The sequence below is a fragment of the Chiloscyllium plagiosum genome, chromosome 13 (assembly GCF_004010195.1).
Source record: "Chiloscyllium plagiosum isolate BGI_BamShark_2017 chromosome 13, ASM401019v2, whole genome shotgun sequence".
Lineage (NCBI taxonomy): Eukaryota > Metazoa > Chordata > Chondrichthyes > Orectolobiformes > Hemiscylliidae > Chiloscyllium > Chiloscyllium plagiosum.
In genome coordinates, this window is record NC_057722.1 from 4,947,277 (window position 1) to 4,966,316 (window position 19,040).

The following is a 19,040-nucleotide window of genomic DNA, read 5'->3' on the forward strand; positions in this document are numbered from 1 at the left end:
GCCGGGGGAGCACAGCACCGGGGGAGCACCGCACTGTCCGAGGGTTAGCACCGGGGGAGCACCGCACTGTCCGAGGGTTAGCACCGGGGGAGCACCGCACCGTCCGAGGGTTAGCACCGGGGGAGCACCACACTGTCCGAGGGTTAGCGTCTGGGGAGCACCGCACTGTACGAGGGTTAGCACCGGGGGAGCACCGCACTGTCCGAGGGTTAGCATCGGGGGAGCACCGCGCTCTCCGAGGGAGCACTGCGCTGTCCCAGAGTTAGCACCGGGGGAGCACTGCGCTATCCAAGGGTTAGTGCCAGGGGAGCACTGTGCTGTCACAGAGTTAGCACCTGGGGAGCACCGCGGAGACCGAGGGTTGGTGCCGGGGGGGCACCGCGCTGTCCGAGAGTTAGCGCCGAGGGAGCACCGCACTGTCCGAGGGTTAGTGCTGGGGGGGCACTGCACTGTCCGAGGGTTAGCGCCGGGGATGCACTGCACTGTCCGAGGGTTAGCGCCGGGGATGCACAGCACTGTCCGAAGGTTAGCACTGGGGGAGCACCGCACTGTCCGAGGGGTAGTGCCAGGGGAGCACCGCACTGTCCGAGCGTTACCGCTGGGGGAGCACCGCGCTGTCTGAGGGTTAGTGCTGGGGGAGCACAGCGCTGTCGGAGCGTTACCGCTGGGGGAGCACCGCGCATTCCAAGGGTTAGTGCTGGGGGAGCACCGCACTGTCCGAGCGTTACCGCTGGGGGAGCACCGCGCAGTCCGAGGGTTAGTGCTGGGGGGGCACCACGCTGTCCGAGGGTTGGTGCTGGGGGAGCACCGCGCTGTCCGAGGGTTGGTGCTGGGGGAGCACCGCGCTGTCCGAGGGTTGGTGCTGGGGGGGGCACCGCACTGTCCGAGGGTTAGTGCTGGGGGAGCACCGCACTGTCCGACGGTTAGCACCGGGGGTGCACAGCACTGTCCGAGGTTAGCACTGGGGGAGCACCGCACTGTCCGTGGGTTAACGCCGGGGGAGCACCGCACTGTCCGAGGGTCAGCTCCAGGTTTGTACCGCGCTGTCTGAGTGTTAGTGCCAGGTTAGCGCCGCGCTGTCCAAGTGTTGGTGCCGGATTAGCGCCGTGCTGTCCAAATGTTAACGCCGTGCTGTCCTAGTGTTGGCGCCGCACTGACCGAGGGTCAGCACCGGGTTAGTGCCGCGCTATCTAAGGGTCAGTGCCGGGGGAGCATCGCACTATCCAAGGGTCAGCACTAGGGGAGCGCTGCACTGTCATATCAATCCTTAAAATGCAGCAAACAATTGCAGAAAATAGTGAAGAGGCTCCTGGAATGCTGATCTTTCAAGCTAGACACTGGGATGCTGACATTATACTGCTGCTTGAAAAAACTCCCTGGTTAGATCCCAGTTGGAGTACTGTAGGCTTGAGAATGTGTATAGGGTATTAGCAGGCAGGAAAAGAGTTAAGTTCTGAGTTTTGCGAAACATAAGGTTCAGCTGAGCATGACTCCGATCAGATAAGAACTTACAGTTAACAATGGGGTGCTGGAGGCAAGGGTAATGGGTTAACAAGGTGGAAAAGCAGTCATTTTGAAGAGCCATTTAACATTATTGGAAGCATTCAGTATGTAAGGTCAACTAACAAGGGGAGAAGTATCCATTGTAGGAATCCAGTTAACATGGTTAAGAACATTAATTGTACAACAGTAAAGGACTTGGTGTCTGCTATTGATACTCATTGATTGTAACAGTCATCCAATCAATATGTATATTGCCTTATCTGGATGTTCCTTCCTGTAAAATGACTATATAATTCATTGAGAAACTGCTGTTCCTGAGAAGAATAAGAACTCATGACCCTGTGCACAGGGGCAATTGTTCTCTTCCCCCTTCAGGGCCCAGAATAAAGATGAAGGAGGTAAAACTATACTGTGTCTCTGAACATTTTGCTTCGACTGAGGGGGGAACAGGATGACAAGTTGGTCTGGGATCCACACCTTAGGAACGCTATATTGGCCTTGGAGGGGACAATACAGCTTTCAAGAATGACACCTGGATTTCAGGGGTTACGTTATGAGGACTGATTACACAAATGAGGTCTGTTTTCTCTAGAATTTCGGAATTTAAGGGGCAAAGTCTTTACGCTATCGAAGTCTTCAAGACGTTAACAGGAAACAACAGGGTAGATAATGATAAACTATTTCTCGAACCAGGCGGCACAGAATTAGGGCCAGACTGTTCAGGAGAGATGTTAGAAAGCACTTGTACACACAGAGGGTGTTTCACAAATGGCAGTAGGTGGTGGGTCAGTTTTTAAATTTAAATCTGAGATAGGTTTTCGTTATGAGTCAAAGGTAGGCAAATGGAGTTAGTCCACAGATCATGATCTCAATAAGTGGCAGAACATGCTCAAGGAGAAAATGAGGGCTACAGATGCTGGAGATCAGAGCTGAAAATGTGTTGCTGGAAAAGCGCAGCAGGTCAGGCAGCACCCAAGGAACAGGAGAATCGACATTTCGGGCATAAGCCCTTCCTGAAGAAGGACTTATGCCCGAAACGTCGATTCTCCTGTTCCTTGGATGCTGCCTGACCTGCTGCGCTTTTCCAGCAACACATTTTCAGAACATGCTCAAGGGCCTGTACTTAGTGGCCAGAACTGAGGAAGCTGTATATTGTCTGCTGCAGCGATACTGCCAATGCGAGAATCTGTACACCAATATTGCTGAGATGTAACATTACCCCTACATCAGTGACTGCTAAAAGAGACTCGAACTGAATGGCAACGTTGCTCCTGTCTCATGGAGAGCTTTACCACACCATGACATTGCAAGTACCACAACAACCACATCACAAGGACTGCGTCATTGTATCACCAACATCAACACACTGAGACAGAGAGAGAGAGAGAGAGAGAGAGAGACAGCGAGACCATTCTAGGGTACATTTCCACAGCAACCATGCTGAGGTTTCACAGTGGGAATATGTGATCCCATTGTGGTTAGCATGGTTGATGCTGAATATCGACCACCACACAGAAGAGAACTTTCTCTTGGAGCCCACACTCACTGAGATTTGGTTGTTGTGAGATCTTCCAATGGTCCACCTGAAACCATGGTTACTGCCACTAGCCCCACCCTCTCACCACAGCCCAACCAAATGAAATCCCAGAGGGGTGTGTTAAGATAAGGCCCTGGGTTGATGTGCCCTATCTTGCTAAAAACAAGGGCTGCAGATGCTGAAAACCAGAGTCTAGATTAGAGTGGCGCTGGAAATGCACAGCATGTCAGGCAGCATCCGAGGAGCAGGAAAGTCGATGTTTCGGCCAAAAGCCCTTCATCCCTATCCTGGGACAACCGTTGGGGATGATGGACTTTCTTGGACTTTGGTGGCCTATGGGCAAAATGTATAATTGTTGCAATATTCTGCATCAATGTGCTTTCATTCACTGCTTTTCCCCACTGTCTCCCATCTCAATCCATCGGACTGGTTTCGCACAGGGATCATGCACCCTACTTTTCTGGCTGCCTGGCATTCAGTGGCCTGTCACAATCCAGCTGAGTACATTTTTCCCATCCTTGAGCAGATTGGTAAACGTTACGCACTGTGGAAGCTGTAACAACACTGCCCACTCGCGCCACAATGGGGCTGTTATACAGGCAGTTGTCATAACTCTACCTCACTCTAAATCTCAGCTCACCTTAGCTATGGTCTGTATTTATTTTTAAAACCACACCCCAGACCCTGTCAGGGATTATCATATGTTAAAAAAAACTCCACAACTGAATAGAATCCAGGATGACCCTACAGTGTGATATTCCAGGACTGTTCGCACTGTCGCTTTTGACCAAGATTAAGCACCCATAGAATCACATGAAAATCCCCAGAGTATTTTTCGTAGAAAAGCTCTCTTGGCTAACACACCACTTTCATTTAATGCTGACAAAGTCATAAAATCTTTCGTTTATCTCAAAGCTGTTGATGGGATCTTGCTGTGCAATGACCCACTGTCAGCCTGCAGGACAACAACTGTGGTTCGTCAGATGTGAAACTGTGAGAGCAATGCTGAAAACGTAAAGACACACTGTCACTTTAAGGTATGATGCCTGTGCCCCCCCCCCCCCCCCTGCCCCTTTAGACCCTAGTAAGATGCAGGCACTGGGTTGTCGTAGCTTCATCGCTCTGAGGAGTTGTGCTGCCCCCTATCCCCAGGTGTGCGTCATTTCTGAAGGTTATTTTTTGATTCTCCCTCCTCAGTGCTTTTCTTTCATATAATCTCTGCAGTGTGGAAGCAAAGCCATTCAGCCCAACAATTCCGCACCGACTCTGCAGAAAGCATCCCTGTAACTGTGCATTCCCTATGGCTAATCCACCTATTGTACACATCCTTGAACACCCCGGGCAGTTTAGCGTGGCCAATCCACCTAGTCTGCGCATCTTTTGGACTGTGGGAGGAAACCCATGCAGACAAGGAGAGAGGTTGCAAATTCTCTATCAGCCGTCAGCACTTTCACCTCTGACATAGGTTCGGAGTTGCAGTCCATACAAATCCACACCGACTGCAGTGGGGTGGGGGAGCTGCACTATCAGAGTAATATGGGAATGATGCCAAGGATCTACCCAATTATCCTTGGTGCCCTCAGCCAATGTTTATCCCTCAATCAACAGTTTACTCTGGTCCCTTTATTTATCCTCTCCAGAGACTCTATTACACGCCTCTGAAAGGTTTAATTTTTCTTAACCCCCACCATCGAATCGCTGTGGGGTTTGCTAAATGCAAATTGCATGTCTTTCGGGAGTCAAATGAAAGGCGCTTGGAGGCAGCTATGCAAATGCAGGCTCCCTCCCCCCCCCCCCCCAAAGTCTGCTGCCGCTGCCTCTTTTATTTTCCGGACGCGTCTGCGGGCCGACGACAGACACCGAGTAGCGCCCAGCCCGTCCCCGAGGTGACACTTACCGAGCGCTCCCCGCCCCCGGCTTTCAGAGCGGTGAGGGAGCGGGGCTGTCTGAGCCGGGCTGCCCGGCTGCAGTATCACCACTGAGCCAGCCCATCGGCCCGGAGAGCTCACTCACCGCTCCGGAACATAACAAGCGGAAACGTGGTCACATGGAGAGACTGAGAGAGCAGGCAGTGTCTGTCAGCAATCCAGAGATCCCCCACCCCTCAACCTCGCCCCCCTCCCCAAACTGACTGTCAATTCCACAACAGACCCTGGATGACTGACTTTTTGTCACTTGGTCAGTTGTCCCTTGCTGCACTTGGCCTGTATCGACAGGATTTGCCAGTAGTTTTGTTTTTGTTTTAAGGAGTTAACACTTAATCACGCTTCCTCACAAAATATTCACGAGATTCATTGCAACATCAGTTTGTTGTTTTTTTTTCCACCCACCCCTCTCTATTTTGGATGGTGTTGAGTCTCTGGTTTTGGAATTGATTCGTCTCTGGGAAACGGCCAGTCCACTGGCAGGTAGATCCAGCTGACCAGCTTCTGATTTCGGATGCCAACAGTGGGTTGCCCAGCAGTGGGATCCACTCCCCAGGCTTGAAATTCCGAATTAAGGGAATTTGCCGTACTCCCAGATTTCAGCAGAAGAGGGAACTATGATGGAGATTTGACATTACCAGCGAGGGGGCTATTTTGAAAATATCCTCATACCTTGAGCTCCTGGTGATTGACAATTTGATGAGTGCCAAGTTGATGCTCATTTTGGGTCCGTCTGCTTCTGTGCATTTTGGAGTAATCCTGAGGGTGGGATGCCTGTTAATTTTACCCGAAAGAACCGCTGCACAGACGAGGGTGAGACAGCAGGGGAGGGCCAATGAGACAGCCCGTGGGTGTGTTATTCCAAAATGAGAAACAGCTTCCTAAGAAAGATCAGGTCATCGCAGCAGCGTGAAGTTATTTGAGCCCTGACCTTGTATCAGTCATCTTGAGTCTGTGTAAACTGTCAGTGTGTGAAACTGTGCTCTATCTGAAAGTATCTCTGGGCCCACCCATCCTGTTTGAGATGCCCTGCCCGATAGGCAGCAGTTGACACCAGTGCCTGCACTGTTTCTGTGAGAGGTGTGAAAGATAAAACAGCAGCTCAGCGAGTTGCGCTCAGGACTGAGAGGCTCACCGTTCTGGGTGTTAATTCCTGTCAAATCTCTTTCCGCTTCTTCACTCCCACTCTGCAGGTGAAATAAACCTCACACCAGTGCGTTTCTCCTCTGTAGACAGTGCAAAAAGAATTTTGCAAGGATGCCACTAAGAGACTGGATTAAGAGGCCAGGTCACTCTTACCCTTGGCCATGGAAAGCTGAGGGGTGACCTAATTAATTGAGCTTTCATCACAAAAACCCTAAAGCGTGGAAGCAGGCCATTCGACCCATCAAGTCCACACTCACCCTCTGAAGAGCATCCTGCCCAGACCTAATTCCTTTACCCTATCCCTGTAACCCTGCATTTCCAATGGCTAACCCATATAACCCTGGACACACAATTTATAGCATGACCAATCCACATCTTTGGACTGTGCGAGGATACCAGGGCATCCAGAGAAAATCCGCACACACACACACACACACGAGACTTTGCAAACTCCACACAGACGGCTGCCCGAGGGTGGAATCGACCCAGGTCTCTGGCACTGTGAGGCAGCAGTGTCACCATTTCTAAAATCCTGTAGAGTGAGTGTGGAGAGAGTGTTTCCTCTTGTGGAGTACGGCCCAGGCCATCAGTATAAGAGTATCAGCAAGAAATCCAACAGGGAATTCAACCAAATGTAGCTGAGAATGTGGTACTCCCTGCCACAGGGTCCAGTGAACATCAGTGCGTTCAAGAGAAGGTTAGACCAGGCAACAGGGAGAAGGGAATAAGGGACAATGTACTCGCCCACTATTGCTGAAGGATGTACAGAGTTTCAAGTGGAACATGAATGCCTGACAGGGCCAAATGATGTGTTGTACATCCTGTGATTTTTAACATTTTTTTTCATTCACTCGTGGGATGTGACCATCACTGGCTGGGCCATCATTTATTGCCTGTCTCTAGCTGCCATTGTGAGCTGGGTGGTGGTGAGCTGCCTTCTTGAATCGCCGCAGTTTGTCTGCTAACGGTAGACCCACAATGCTCTTGGAGAGGGAATTACAGGTTTTCACCCAGCGACAGTGAAGGAACAGCAATATATTTTTAAGTCAGGATGGTGAGTGGCTTGGAGAGGAACTTGCGGGGGGTGATGTTCCCATGTATCTGCTGCCCTTGTCCTTCTAGATGGAAGTGGTTGTGTGTTTGCAAGGTGCTGTCTGAGGATCTTTGGTGAATTTCTACAGTGCATCTTGTAGATAGTACACACGACTGTTGCTTAGCGTCAGGGGTGAAAGGAGTGGATGTTTGTAGATGTGATGCCAATCAAGCAGGCTGCTTTGTTTTGGATGGTGTTGAGCTTCTTTAGTGTTGTTGGAGCTGCACCCATCCAGGCAAGTGAAGAGTACAGTCAGTTCTCCTATAATGCAGTAGTTCTGTTCTCGTGCAATCCCGTGTTATAAGAAAATCACGTAATAGCAGCATCATTTAAACTAATGGGGCTGGAATCACGTTATAACTAATGTATGCTTTAAAACTTTGCAGTTTAGAAACAGTGTCCCCAATTTGTCAATCATATGACAGTGAATTTGTGTTAGCGAACTGTATTATAGCAGAACAACGAATATTCCATCACTCTCCTGACTTGTGTCTTGGGGAGTCACAACCCTAGCCTCTGACCTGCTCTTGTAGCCTCTGCGTTTATGTGGTGAGTCCAGTTGAGTTTTTGTTCAATAATAACCCCCAGGACGTCATAGTGGGAGATTCAGTGATAGTAACACCATTAAATGTGAAGGGGCGCTGGTTAGGTTGGAAATGATGATTGCCTGCCATTTATGTGGCAATTACTTGTAGGAACCAAGCTAGGAGCTGGATAATAGATACCATTGCAGAGTGGGAACCGGGATAGGAGCTGGGTAATATACACGACCGAGGGTGGGAGGAGCCGGGCTAGGAGCTGGGTAATATATACGATCGAAGGTGGGAACCGAGATAGGAGCTGGGTAATATACACGACCGAGGGTGGGAGGAGCCGGGCTAGGAGCTGGGTAATATACACGACCGAAGGTGGGAACCGAGATAGGAGCTGGGTCATATACACCACCGAGGGTGGGAACTGGGATAGGAGCAGGGTAATATACACCACCGAGGGTGTGAGCCTGGTTAGGCTCTGAACCGTACAAAGCTGCCAATTTCAATGGGACCACTGGGAGACTAACAGCAAGGGAACATTGACCCCCGTGACACCAGATGTAGAGAAATTAAGTGCAGCTGGTGAGCAGTTTACACAGTTCCTCATTAGCCCTTCTGGTGTGAACAGTGAGTTAAAAACAAACTCCTAAAATGAGGCTGCCCTTTGTATGAACCTTGTGCTGAGAGGTTTTTTCTTTTGTTTCTCCGAGCTATGAAAAGTTCAAAGAACTGTTAGCGATGGTGGTTGTGTTGGTACAGGAGCTGTGTCATTCAGTGGAAACCATTTAAACAGAGTGGCAGAAGACTCATCAAGTTTTGTCTCAGACTCTGATGTTACGACAGATATAATACTTCAGAATCCACTTTGTTGGCAGGAAAGTACATTGAAGGCGCTAACTTAAAACAAATCCTTTCCCCTTTCCTCCCAGAAGCTGTCCTCTTCCAAATAGCCCACACGCTGTATTCCTGGAGATAAATCCCATCTCAGTTTTTAAACGCATGGGATCAAGCTCAGTGCCGTTTGATCACCATCAATAACATGGAACCATCAAAGCAGTCTCTCAATTTGCTGTTGTCTTATTCCCTCCAAAATTCACCTGAAATGAGGTACTGACCAAGACCTCATTCCTACTTCTGTAAAATACAAAGCAAGTACAGCAGTAGGCTGAAATAACTCCACAGAGGCGTGTATCCTGTCACCAAGTCACACTTTATATACACGTGGAGAGTCCTCGATACTGACCCAGCTCCCTCAGAGCCAACTCTCAGAGTGAACAGAACCTCTGACACTCCTGTTCTTATCCATCAGCCAGGGTTCCCTGATTGGACCAGGTTAACAGCCCCAGTCAGGGAACTCATATCGTATGAGGTCCACCTGGCTGACCTCATTACAATCACTGCAGGCTATTCAACCCACCAGCCTGTTCTTTCATTCAAGACAACCACAACTGAACTCGGGCTTTAACTCCACTTTCCTATATGCTCTAAGAGACCTCAACTTTGCCTTTTTTTCTGCTTTAAATTTCATTTCCACCCACAACACTCTGTGGTAGAGAATTCCAAAGATTCACATCCCTTTAAGTAAAAAAGCTTCCCCTCATTTTTTGTCCTTCATGAACTGCCTCGGATCCTGAAACAGCATCCCCTTGTTCTAGATTCCCCTACCAAGGGAAACATCCTCTCAGTGTCTACTCTGAGTGTGGGTGAGAGAGAAGTGGTGAAAGCGAGAGTGAAAAGGAGAGAGAGAGACACACACACAAATAAAGACAGAGTGAGATAGAGAGAGAGAGAGAGAGACAGAGTGAGGACAGACAAATGGGCGGCACGGTGGCTCAGTGATTAGCACTGCTGCCTCACAGCACCAGAGTCCTGGGTTCGATTCCCGCCTGTCTGTGTGGAGTTTGCACATCCTCCCTGAGTCTGCGTGGGTTTCCTCCGGGTGCTCCGGTTTCCTCCCACAATCCAAAGATGTGCTGGCCAGGTGAATTGGCCACGCTAAATTGCCCGTAGTGTTCGGTGTGTTAGTCAGGGGTAAATATAGGGTAGGGGAATGGGTTTGGGTGGGTTTCTCTTCAGAGGGGCGGTGTGGACTTGTTGGGCCGAAGGGCCTGTTTCCACACTGTACGGAATCTAATCTAAAAAAAAGAAACAGAGTAGCAGAAAGAATCAGAAACAGAGAGTGTGTGCGAATGATTGGGAGGGAGCGGCAGAGAGAGAGTGGGTGGAGAGGGTAGGATTTAGAGATGATCAGGGTAGAAAGCGAGAAAGTAGTGAATCTCTAGATGCTAGTGTTGTAACTGTACTGGAACAGTTTGCATGCTGTGGCAAGTTCTGGAGCACAAGCCTTCAGCACTGTGCCAGAATGTTGTCAGACCCCATAGCCTTTGTAGTATCCAGTGCCTCCAACTGTTTCTCATATCATGTGGAATGAATCAAATTGGCTGAAGGCTAGTATCTGTGATGCTGGGAAAAACTGAGGGAGGCAGTTTGGGGAAATATAAATAAAACTGAAGTTTGAGAATTAGGGCCCTGGTTCTAATAAATATCACTCACACTGAGTGTACAAACCAACCCTAATGATGCAGCAGTTTTGCATCTAAATAAGGGAACTGAAATTATAGCACGTTACTTCCAAAGCGATCAATCCACTTAGCTGAAAGATGTCTCATTCCCATATCCTTCAATATCACACCCAATCTAATTCTCAAAACCCTTTAATATCTAACTGGGTCTAATAACACTTGCCTAATTGTCGCTTCTAATCTTTAATATCCCACCTGCTCTAAATCCACCCGCTTGCAACACCAACAACAACTTGCATTTATATAGCTTACTGTATAAAGCCTTTGTGGTAGCACTATCCTCCAAAATGCTACATAGAAGTGTTACTGAACAAAATGTGACACCAAACCACATACAGTCAGTTCTGCTCTAACACATGTTTCTTCAACGCGAATTGGCTGCAACGCAGACAGAAGAATTTAGACCATTATTTGTCGTACACAAACTTTCCTTACCTGTACTGGACGTAACGTGATTCCAGTGCCATTGGTTTAAATGGTGCTGCTATTACACGATTTTCTTATAACGCGGATCGCACGGGAATCAACTATCGCGTTATATCAGAAAAAAACTGGGATATCAAAGCAAATGTTTGGTCAAATGGTCAACTTTAAAGAATGTCTTAAAGAAAGAGAGAGAGGTGTGGAAATAGAGATGGAAACCTATAGCCTAAGACTTGGTCAGTTAATGCTGGCAAATGAGACTAGATTGGGTCGGTGTGGACTTGTTGGGCCGAAGGGCCTGTTTCCATACTGCAGTGAATCTAATCTAACCTAAAAGCACATCCACCACTGATAGAGTCAATAAAATCAGAGAAGCTCGAGAAACCAGAATTAGAACATTGCAGACATCACAGAAGGCTGGAGAAGAATACAGAGATGAGGAAGGGAGAGGTTTCAAAGTAAGGATGAGAATTTTTAAATCAAGGCATTGATTTACCTAGAGCTAATGGATGTCAGTGATGACAGGGATGATGGGTAAATGGTATTGTGTTGGATAATCATGGTCAGAATGTAAGGATACCTTCAGCAGACCTGCTCAGGATATTATCCTGCTATCAGAGCATGTGATCTGAGGATATAAATGTCTCAGACTCCATCTTATTCTGGGATCATTTGAAGCATGACATGCTACTGGAGCATGCTGCTCTTTTATAACTGATGAACATTAGTGTTGGCCCGGACACTGGTGTGCCTGTGGATGGGATGATTGTCCAGTGTAGCCAGTGTCTGTTGGATTTTCCAATACCACAATGGTCCCATCCAGTTTCTTGTTATGAGGGATAGTGTAAGTATTGCTGCATCAGGCAATATACCCTTTTTGAGGTAAATTCACATCGAACTGCAAATTAAGATGCATGGAGCATGGTTTTGGATAGCCTCAGGTTTATGGTGGGGAGAACATTGGAAGATAGTTAGGGTTGCATTGAAATAATAAACATGAAGCAATGAGCTGAGGCAGGAGTTGGGTTAGGCAATCTTAAAGGAATGGAAATAGACCGTCTCAATGATGGATATGCGAGCAGGAGCTAAACACAGAGGGAAATGGGACACTAAAGCTGGAAAGGAACTGCTTTAGATTCAGACAGTGGCCAGGGTGATCAGGATTGTGGTTAAGGGACGGAGTTTGTGGCAGGAATATTTTGTTGGAGCAATTTTCTGTTTTTGGATGATATCACCAATCCTTGGGGCAGGATCAGAAAGGGAAGCTGTTGCAAGTGACTCTCTAGTGATAACTAGATAGAAAAGAATAAATCCAAGTGTCCTCCCTACCCAGCTGAACGATGATGGAGAAACATTGGAGGAAGATGGTGTTGTCAATTGTGTCAAAGGCTCGGAACTGTTCAAGAAGGATAACGAAGGAAAATGCAGTCAGTCTTTTGTTCGGAATCATCTTGGTACTGTAGCCGGCATAGACATTTGACCAGACACATTCAGGCATGCAGTTCCAGGAAAGCTGGGAACGAAGTTGGAAGGGAATAATATATTCAGTGACTTTGGAGAAAAAGAGGAGGTGAGTGATTGGATGATGTTTTACAAGTGAGGGTGGAGGAAGGGTTGTTGTATCACTTTAGGAGTGATGTCCCTTTAAGAAACTTGGCATGCAGATGAGCCATGTACCTGGATGCTGTCACATGACCAGAGGCCTTGGTCAGTTTGCACGGATATGTTTAAAAATTTCTCTATACTATCTGTACTAGTTTAACTGCAAATAAACCCAGCAGAGACCTTCATGTAGGCAGAATCAATGTACCTCATTTGTGTTACAACTTGATATTCCAAAAATATGTCACATGGTGTAAACTGATGATTCCTCTCTTTACCTCCCTTGCCTAAGAGAATGTAATCACTTCTGCCTTAAAAATATTCAATGATCCCGCCTTCACCTCCTCCTGAGACAGGAAGTTCCAAACTCACACAACTCTCGGAAACAAAATAAAATATTCTCCTCATCTCTCTCCTAGAAAGGTGACTGCTCACTTTGAAACAGTGCCCCATCATCTGGACTGACACACAAGAGGAAACATCATTTTCATGTCCACCTTTTCAAGACCATTCAAGACCTTACACACTTTGATCAAGTCACCCCTCACTCTTCTAAACTCCAGGGGAAACAAGACCGGTCTGCCCAACCTTTCCTCACCAGACAACTCACTCTTTTTGAGGTATCAGTCCTCCCCTAACCCACCTTCAACACACTTCCGTCAGTCCTTCAATAAAGAGATCAAGATTCCACTTGAGATATGGATTCATGCATACCTTGTATGAATTAAAAATAACATCCTTCATCTTGTGTTCAATTTCACTTGTGAAAGAATGATAAGCATCCTATTATCCAGACTCAGTGTGGTCAGAGCAGTTGAAGAACTCATTTCTCATAACGGGTCACTGTATGTGGGCAGGACTTTCAGTGATAACATGGGTCACAGAGGTCATGAATCGTGTCACGTCCCTATCACATTACCCCAGATCAAATGTTGTCACCAAGCAAATGCACGAAGAAGCAAGATCAGCAAATGAGGAAGAGGATGGTGCATGGCCCACAAGCAGATATGGAACTATCTCAGCTACTCACAGGACAGATTGTGAGAGTCATCCACCCTACAATGGGAACAACCTTACTACAGAGGCATTGAGCCCAGGTCTTAGGAAGTCATGACACCTAATGGATCAAACAGGGAGAAAACAGGCTCAAAAAAGTATCAATTGCAATAACATTGGGCACCAGGGAACAGAATCCAGATGATGAGGTCAGTGTGGTGAAATGTCAAGGCAACAACCAATGACATCCAGCCAAGGGGGAAATCAACATCTCTGGAGGGTTACACTATAGCAATATCTGGAAAAGTTGTCGAGTTTTCAATCCTTATTTCTGCCTTTCAGCAGTTTAGTGGCAGTAGGATTGCAGGAAGAGTCCACCACGATCTCATGTAATGTCTGCACTCTTAAGGAGCTGAGATCAGGACTGAATCAGGAGGAAGAGTGACTACGGAAATGCAGTGGTGAACTGAAGGTCTTCAATTTGCCAGAGTTTATTTTGAGAGCAGTTGTAACTGAGAGGTTGAAACTGACGTTGAGATTTCCCAAGGTAAAACAGAGGGCAGTTGGAGTTGGGAGGATTGAGGGGCATGTGCTGGAGAGTGGTACTGGACCTAATGCCACTTCACTGTTTGTTTGTTCCTTTTCACTCTTAATACCTTTCGTCTCCAGTCTCCTCACTCTCTAGAACCTTTATCTCACCCTTCCCCTCACCCTAGAGTTGATCGAGTCATTTGGAAAGTATCCACACCTCACTGTGTAAATAGATGAAAGTTGATGTGTAGCCTCGTTTCCTGTTTTGTGGGGACTGTTTTCTGATTATTTGCTGGCTTGACAACAGGCATCAATCTAAAATAACGGTCAGTGCAGCTGGCTGCTGCTGTCAGCTTGAGTTTGGTGCATTGCTGTATCAGAGGGTCTGCACAGGCTCCTGACTGATTATACATCGCATCTAGTCATTTTTCTGTGAGGTGTGTTTATGTTAGTGAGTAACCGGAATGAGTAGACCACTGCTACCCGGGTATACACACTTAGGAGTTTGGAGAATTCTTTTGTTTGTTTGGATAGAGTGTTTGTTTGCTTCTTTGATGCATTATTATACAGAACCGAACAGTATTTGTGACTGCGTATACACACAAAGATATGTTTTTATGAAAAAAGTATATTTTTGAAATAAAACAGAAGTTTAGAGAATTGATTATTACAAGTGTAAGGCCTTTCACAAGGTCCCACATGGAAAACTGATAAAGAAGGTAAAAGTTCACAGGATCCAGGGTAATCAAGATGGATCCAAAAGTGACAGGAGACAGAGAGTGGTGGTAGAAGGCTGTTTGTGTGATGGAAACCCAGTGTGCAGAGATATCCCACAGGGATCCGTGCTGGGTCCCTTATTGTTTGCGATATTCATAAATTACGCAGATGAGAATATGGAGGTGAGATGATAAATAGGTTTACGGATGACACAATGACTGGCCAGGGTGGTTTACAGTGAGGAAAAAGGTGTTAGGTTAGGAGAATGTAAATGGATTGGTCAGATGGGCAGATCAGTGGCAGATAGACTTTAACCCTGATAAATGTGAGATGATGCACTATGGAAGAAGGAACAAAACAGGGGAGTAGTCAATGAATGGCACGACACTAGGAAACTCAGAGGAACCTTGGAAGGTTCCACACAGCCCTGAAGGTAGCAGGAAGGTTAATACAATAGTTAAGAAGGCTAATGGGATACTTACCTTTACCAGTCATGGCAGAGGTTGTCAGAGCATTAAGATGATGTTGGAGCTGTACAGGACTTTGGTTCAGCCCACAGCTGGAATACTGTGTGCAGTTCTGGTCACCGCTCCATAGGAAGGATGTGACTGCACTGGAAGGGATTTGGAGGAGATTCACTAGGCTGTTACCTGGGCTGGATCAGATTAGTTATGAAGAGGGACTGGATAAGCTGTTTTCTATACAGCAGAGAAGGGTGAGGGGGGACCTAATGAAGATGTATAAGATTATGATGGGTATGGGCAAGCTGAATAGAAAACAGCTGTCCCCATTAGACAAAGGGTCAATAACAAGGGGACATAGTTTTAAAGTGAAAGGTAGGAACTTGAGAAGGGATTTGAGGGAATGTTTTTTTCACCCAGAGAGTGTTGGGGACCTGGACTGCACTGCCTGGGAAGGTAGTTGAGGTGGGAAACCTCATAACCTTTAAAATGTACTTGGACACACTGGATAGTGTCCTTATCTCTGAGCCAGGAAACCTGGATTCATGTCCTACTGCTCCAGAGGTGTGACATCACATCTCTGAACAGGTTGGTTAGGAAAATATCAACAAACATGGACATTCAAAGGATCCAACTCGACTGAGAAAGATGGATAGAGTTAAGGCTGGGCTGGGACATACCCAGTGAAGAGGTCATCAGGCTCCTTAATCAGCAATAGTGGGCCATCAACAATATAAAAGCCTCGCTTCAGGGTGTTTCCATCACATTTGCGCTTTAATCTGTTGAACTCTCTCAATGAGAAAGCTTGAGTTGGTTACACAGGCATAGAGTCAGAGAGATGTAAAGCACGGAAACAGACCCTTCGGTCCAACTTGTCCACATATCCCAACCCAATCTAGTCCCACCTTCCAGCACCACCCCGTATCCCTCCAAACCCTTCCTATTCATATACCCATCCAGATGCCCCTTAAATGTTGCAATTGTACCAGCCTCCACCACTTCCTCTGGCAGCTCATTCCATACATGTACCACCCTCTGCTTGAAACAGTTGCCCCTTAGGTCTATTTATCCATGCCCCAAATGATTTTATAAACCTCTATAAGGTCACCCCTCAGCCTTGATGCTCCAGGGGAAACAGCCGTAGCCTCTTCAACCTCTCCCTATAGCTTAAATCCTCCAACGTGCTTGTAAATATTTTCTGAACCCTTTCAAGGTGGTGAATTTATTCCATGATCTTCCCTATGAAGTCTGGCTGAAGGATCTGAAAGTTCTTCTGAAGGGACTGGGGCCCAATATTACAGGAGAGTTTGATCACTGATGGGATATGTGTCACGTCTGAGCCCAGGCAGCTGATTTAAAGTTAGAATTAATTCAACTAGGAGGATAGAACTTTCTCTTTAAATCAATCTTCAAGCTGCCTCTAACTGTCATTCACTCTGAGGAGTAACTGCACAGGACGCAACTATTCCAGGGACGGGTATTGAAATAGAGATTGAAAGACATGTGTGTGAACTCAGTGGCTCTCACACCTCACTACAGACTGAACATTGGAGTGGGTGACAGACCCAGCTGAAGAGAGTTGAAAGCAGAGCAGGTCATGCTGAGAAACAAGATCCTCAGGAAGTACATTCCTGGGAATTAGATTAGATTTGATTCCTTACAGTGAGGAAACAGACCCTTCGGCCCAACCAGTCCACACCAACTCTCTGAAGAGTAACCCACCCAGACCCATTTCCCTCTGACTAATGCACCTCGCATTATGGGCAATTTAGCAAGGCCAATTCACCTAACATGCACATCTTTGGACTGTGGGAAGAAACAGGAGCACCCAGAGGAAACCCACGCAGACACAGGGAGAATGTGTAAACTCCACACAGACAGTCGCCCGAGGCTGGAATTGAACCTGGGATCCTGTTGCTGTGAGGCAGCAGTGCTAAGCACTGAGTCACCGTGCCTCACGTTCCCCTCCAAGTCACTAACCCAACTGACTCGAACAACATGACCATGTTTTTAGCATCACTGGGTCAAAATCCTGAAACTTGCTCCACAAGAGCACTGTGGGTTAAATTGGTACAAAAAGGTAGCTCATAATCACCTACCTGTAGCAGCTCGTCAATGTCAATGTTCAGCCATGTTAACAATCACACTTACAGTCCAACAGGTTTATTTGGAAGCATTAGCTATCGGAGCGCTGCTCCTTCATCAGCGGCGCTCTGGAAGCTAGTGCTTCCAAATACACCTGTTGGACCATAACCTGGTGTTGTGCGATTTTTAACTTTGTACACCCCAGTCCAATACCAGCATCCCCAAACTATGTTCAGCGATTTCTTACACCCCTCTGGAGCAGGTGGGACTTGAACCTGGACCTCCTGACTCAGAGGTAGGGACACTACCACTGCTCCACAACAGCCCTGCAGCAACTAGGTAATAGGCAATAGATGGTAACCTCGTCAGTCACAATCACAAATTGAGAACAGATAGACAGGCATTGGCGGAGCCTTGACTGTTGTCTCACTGAAAAACGGAGACTTTTGAATATCAGGAGTCTGCCTCGCACCTGGCAACACTAAATACAGCAAGGAAGGGGAGAGCACGACTGGCTGAAGGAGCTCAAAGGGAAGCAGCATCTTGTACCTTCCTCTTTCTGCCTCCCGGAGCTGAGCCTGCCCGACTAGCAAAGCACAGGCCGCCTCACAGAAGACCCTTCTTCAATGGACCCTGCTCCCCCTCCAGCATCATCCCGAAGGACTGTATCCCACGTCCGTCTCTCACGTTGCACACGGGGGTGTCTGTGCAGACGGTTTCTGTTTCCGTGCCTCTATAATGTGGTGTGTATCCACCTCCTCCCTGTGGGCAATGGTTACGAGGTTTTAATTTTTGACCAGCATATTCCACTGTGCTCTTGTACTGTTACTCGTGGCTTTTCAGGTTAGGGTGGCTTGCGGGAGAGTGCTGGTAAACCACTCCCACAAGTAATGCATCCTCCTCTTCACTAACTTACAGATACAGCGAAAACTTGTGAAACACTGGGCTCTGTCCCAGCCAGAATACTGTATCGTGTCCCGTGTTTCTGCACACCAGATCTGACGGCTCCAGACAGGGTGCAGAAAAGATTTACAATGGTTCCGGGACTGAGCCACTTTGCTTTTGTGGATAGATCGGTGAATAAGGGGCGATAGGATTGAGAGGGAATGTGATTGGCATGGAAGGGTCTACACAGTAGTTAGGGGAAACCATTCCCGCTGGCAGAAGGATTGAGAAAACAAGAGGACCTGGACTTGCCTTGAGTTGAACGATAAGAAAGGTAACAATAACGTGAGGAGAACATCTTTTACAACGACTAGTTGTGACCTAGGAGGCGCCGCCTGAGTGTTTGATGTGGGCAGGTTAAATCTTGGCTTTCAAAACCAAATTTGATGAAAAGAAATCAATTTGAGGGGCTGGGAAGACAGGGTGGAGAGCTGAACTGCTCTTTCAGAGAGGTGATGGGCCAAATGTCCTCCATCTCTTGTCTCAATTCTACAGTTATGAGAGAGACCTGCAACAGCAAGCCTTTTGATAAACTCAGTCACTTGAAATAGTGGGAGACAGCCCCCCCTGTGGGTATAATGTGGAAGAGCCAACTCTCTTCACCACAAATCCAATAAGACAGACTGTTTCAGTATAAACAATTTCCCTTTATTAAGTTATTAAAAGGACAAGTTTCTGTAGTACAGAAGATGAATTTGTTCCATGCTGTGATAATTAAAGGGTAGGTTGAAGGGTGTTCTGTGTCCAGGCCCAGGATCAGAATCTTAAAACAGAGCCAGAATGTTTCAGGGCTAATGTCACGAAGCACAAAGGGAAAAGTGAATCTGGAGCTCTCTTCCCCAAAAAGCTGTTGAGGTCAAGTGAAAATGCCAGAACTGAAAGTGATAATACTTTTACTTCACAGAAACCTAAGTGGCTTAGAGAGAAGGCAGGTAAATGGAGGTTAAGGGAGAGACCAACC

At 47.2% G+C, this 19,040-nt stretch overlaps 1 protein-coding gene across 3 annotated transcripts in view; it reads right to left on the reverse strand.

Moving 5' to 3' along the window:
- The window catches only part of LOC122555689 (transforming growth factor beta activator LRRC33-like), a 34,151-nt gene extending 16,048 nt beyond the window's left edge, over nt 1-18,103 (reverse strand). The window contains exon 1 of one of the 3 annotated variants that reach the window (XM_043701715.1): nt 17,684-18,103. The gene's annotated coding sequence lies outside the window, so the exon portion shown is untranslated. Of the gene's footprint in view, nt 1-4,937; nt 5,103-5,637; nt 5,932-17,683 lie in introns of those variants that run through there. The other 2 variants (XM_043701714.1, XM_043701713.1) reach the window with 2 other exon arrangements.
- Between the last annotated feature and the right edge of the window lie 937 nt (nt 18,104-19,040).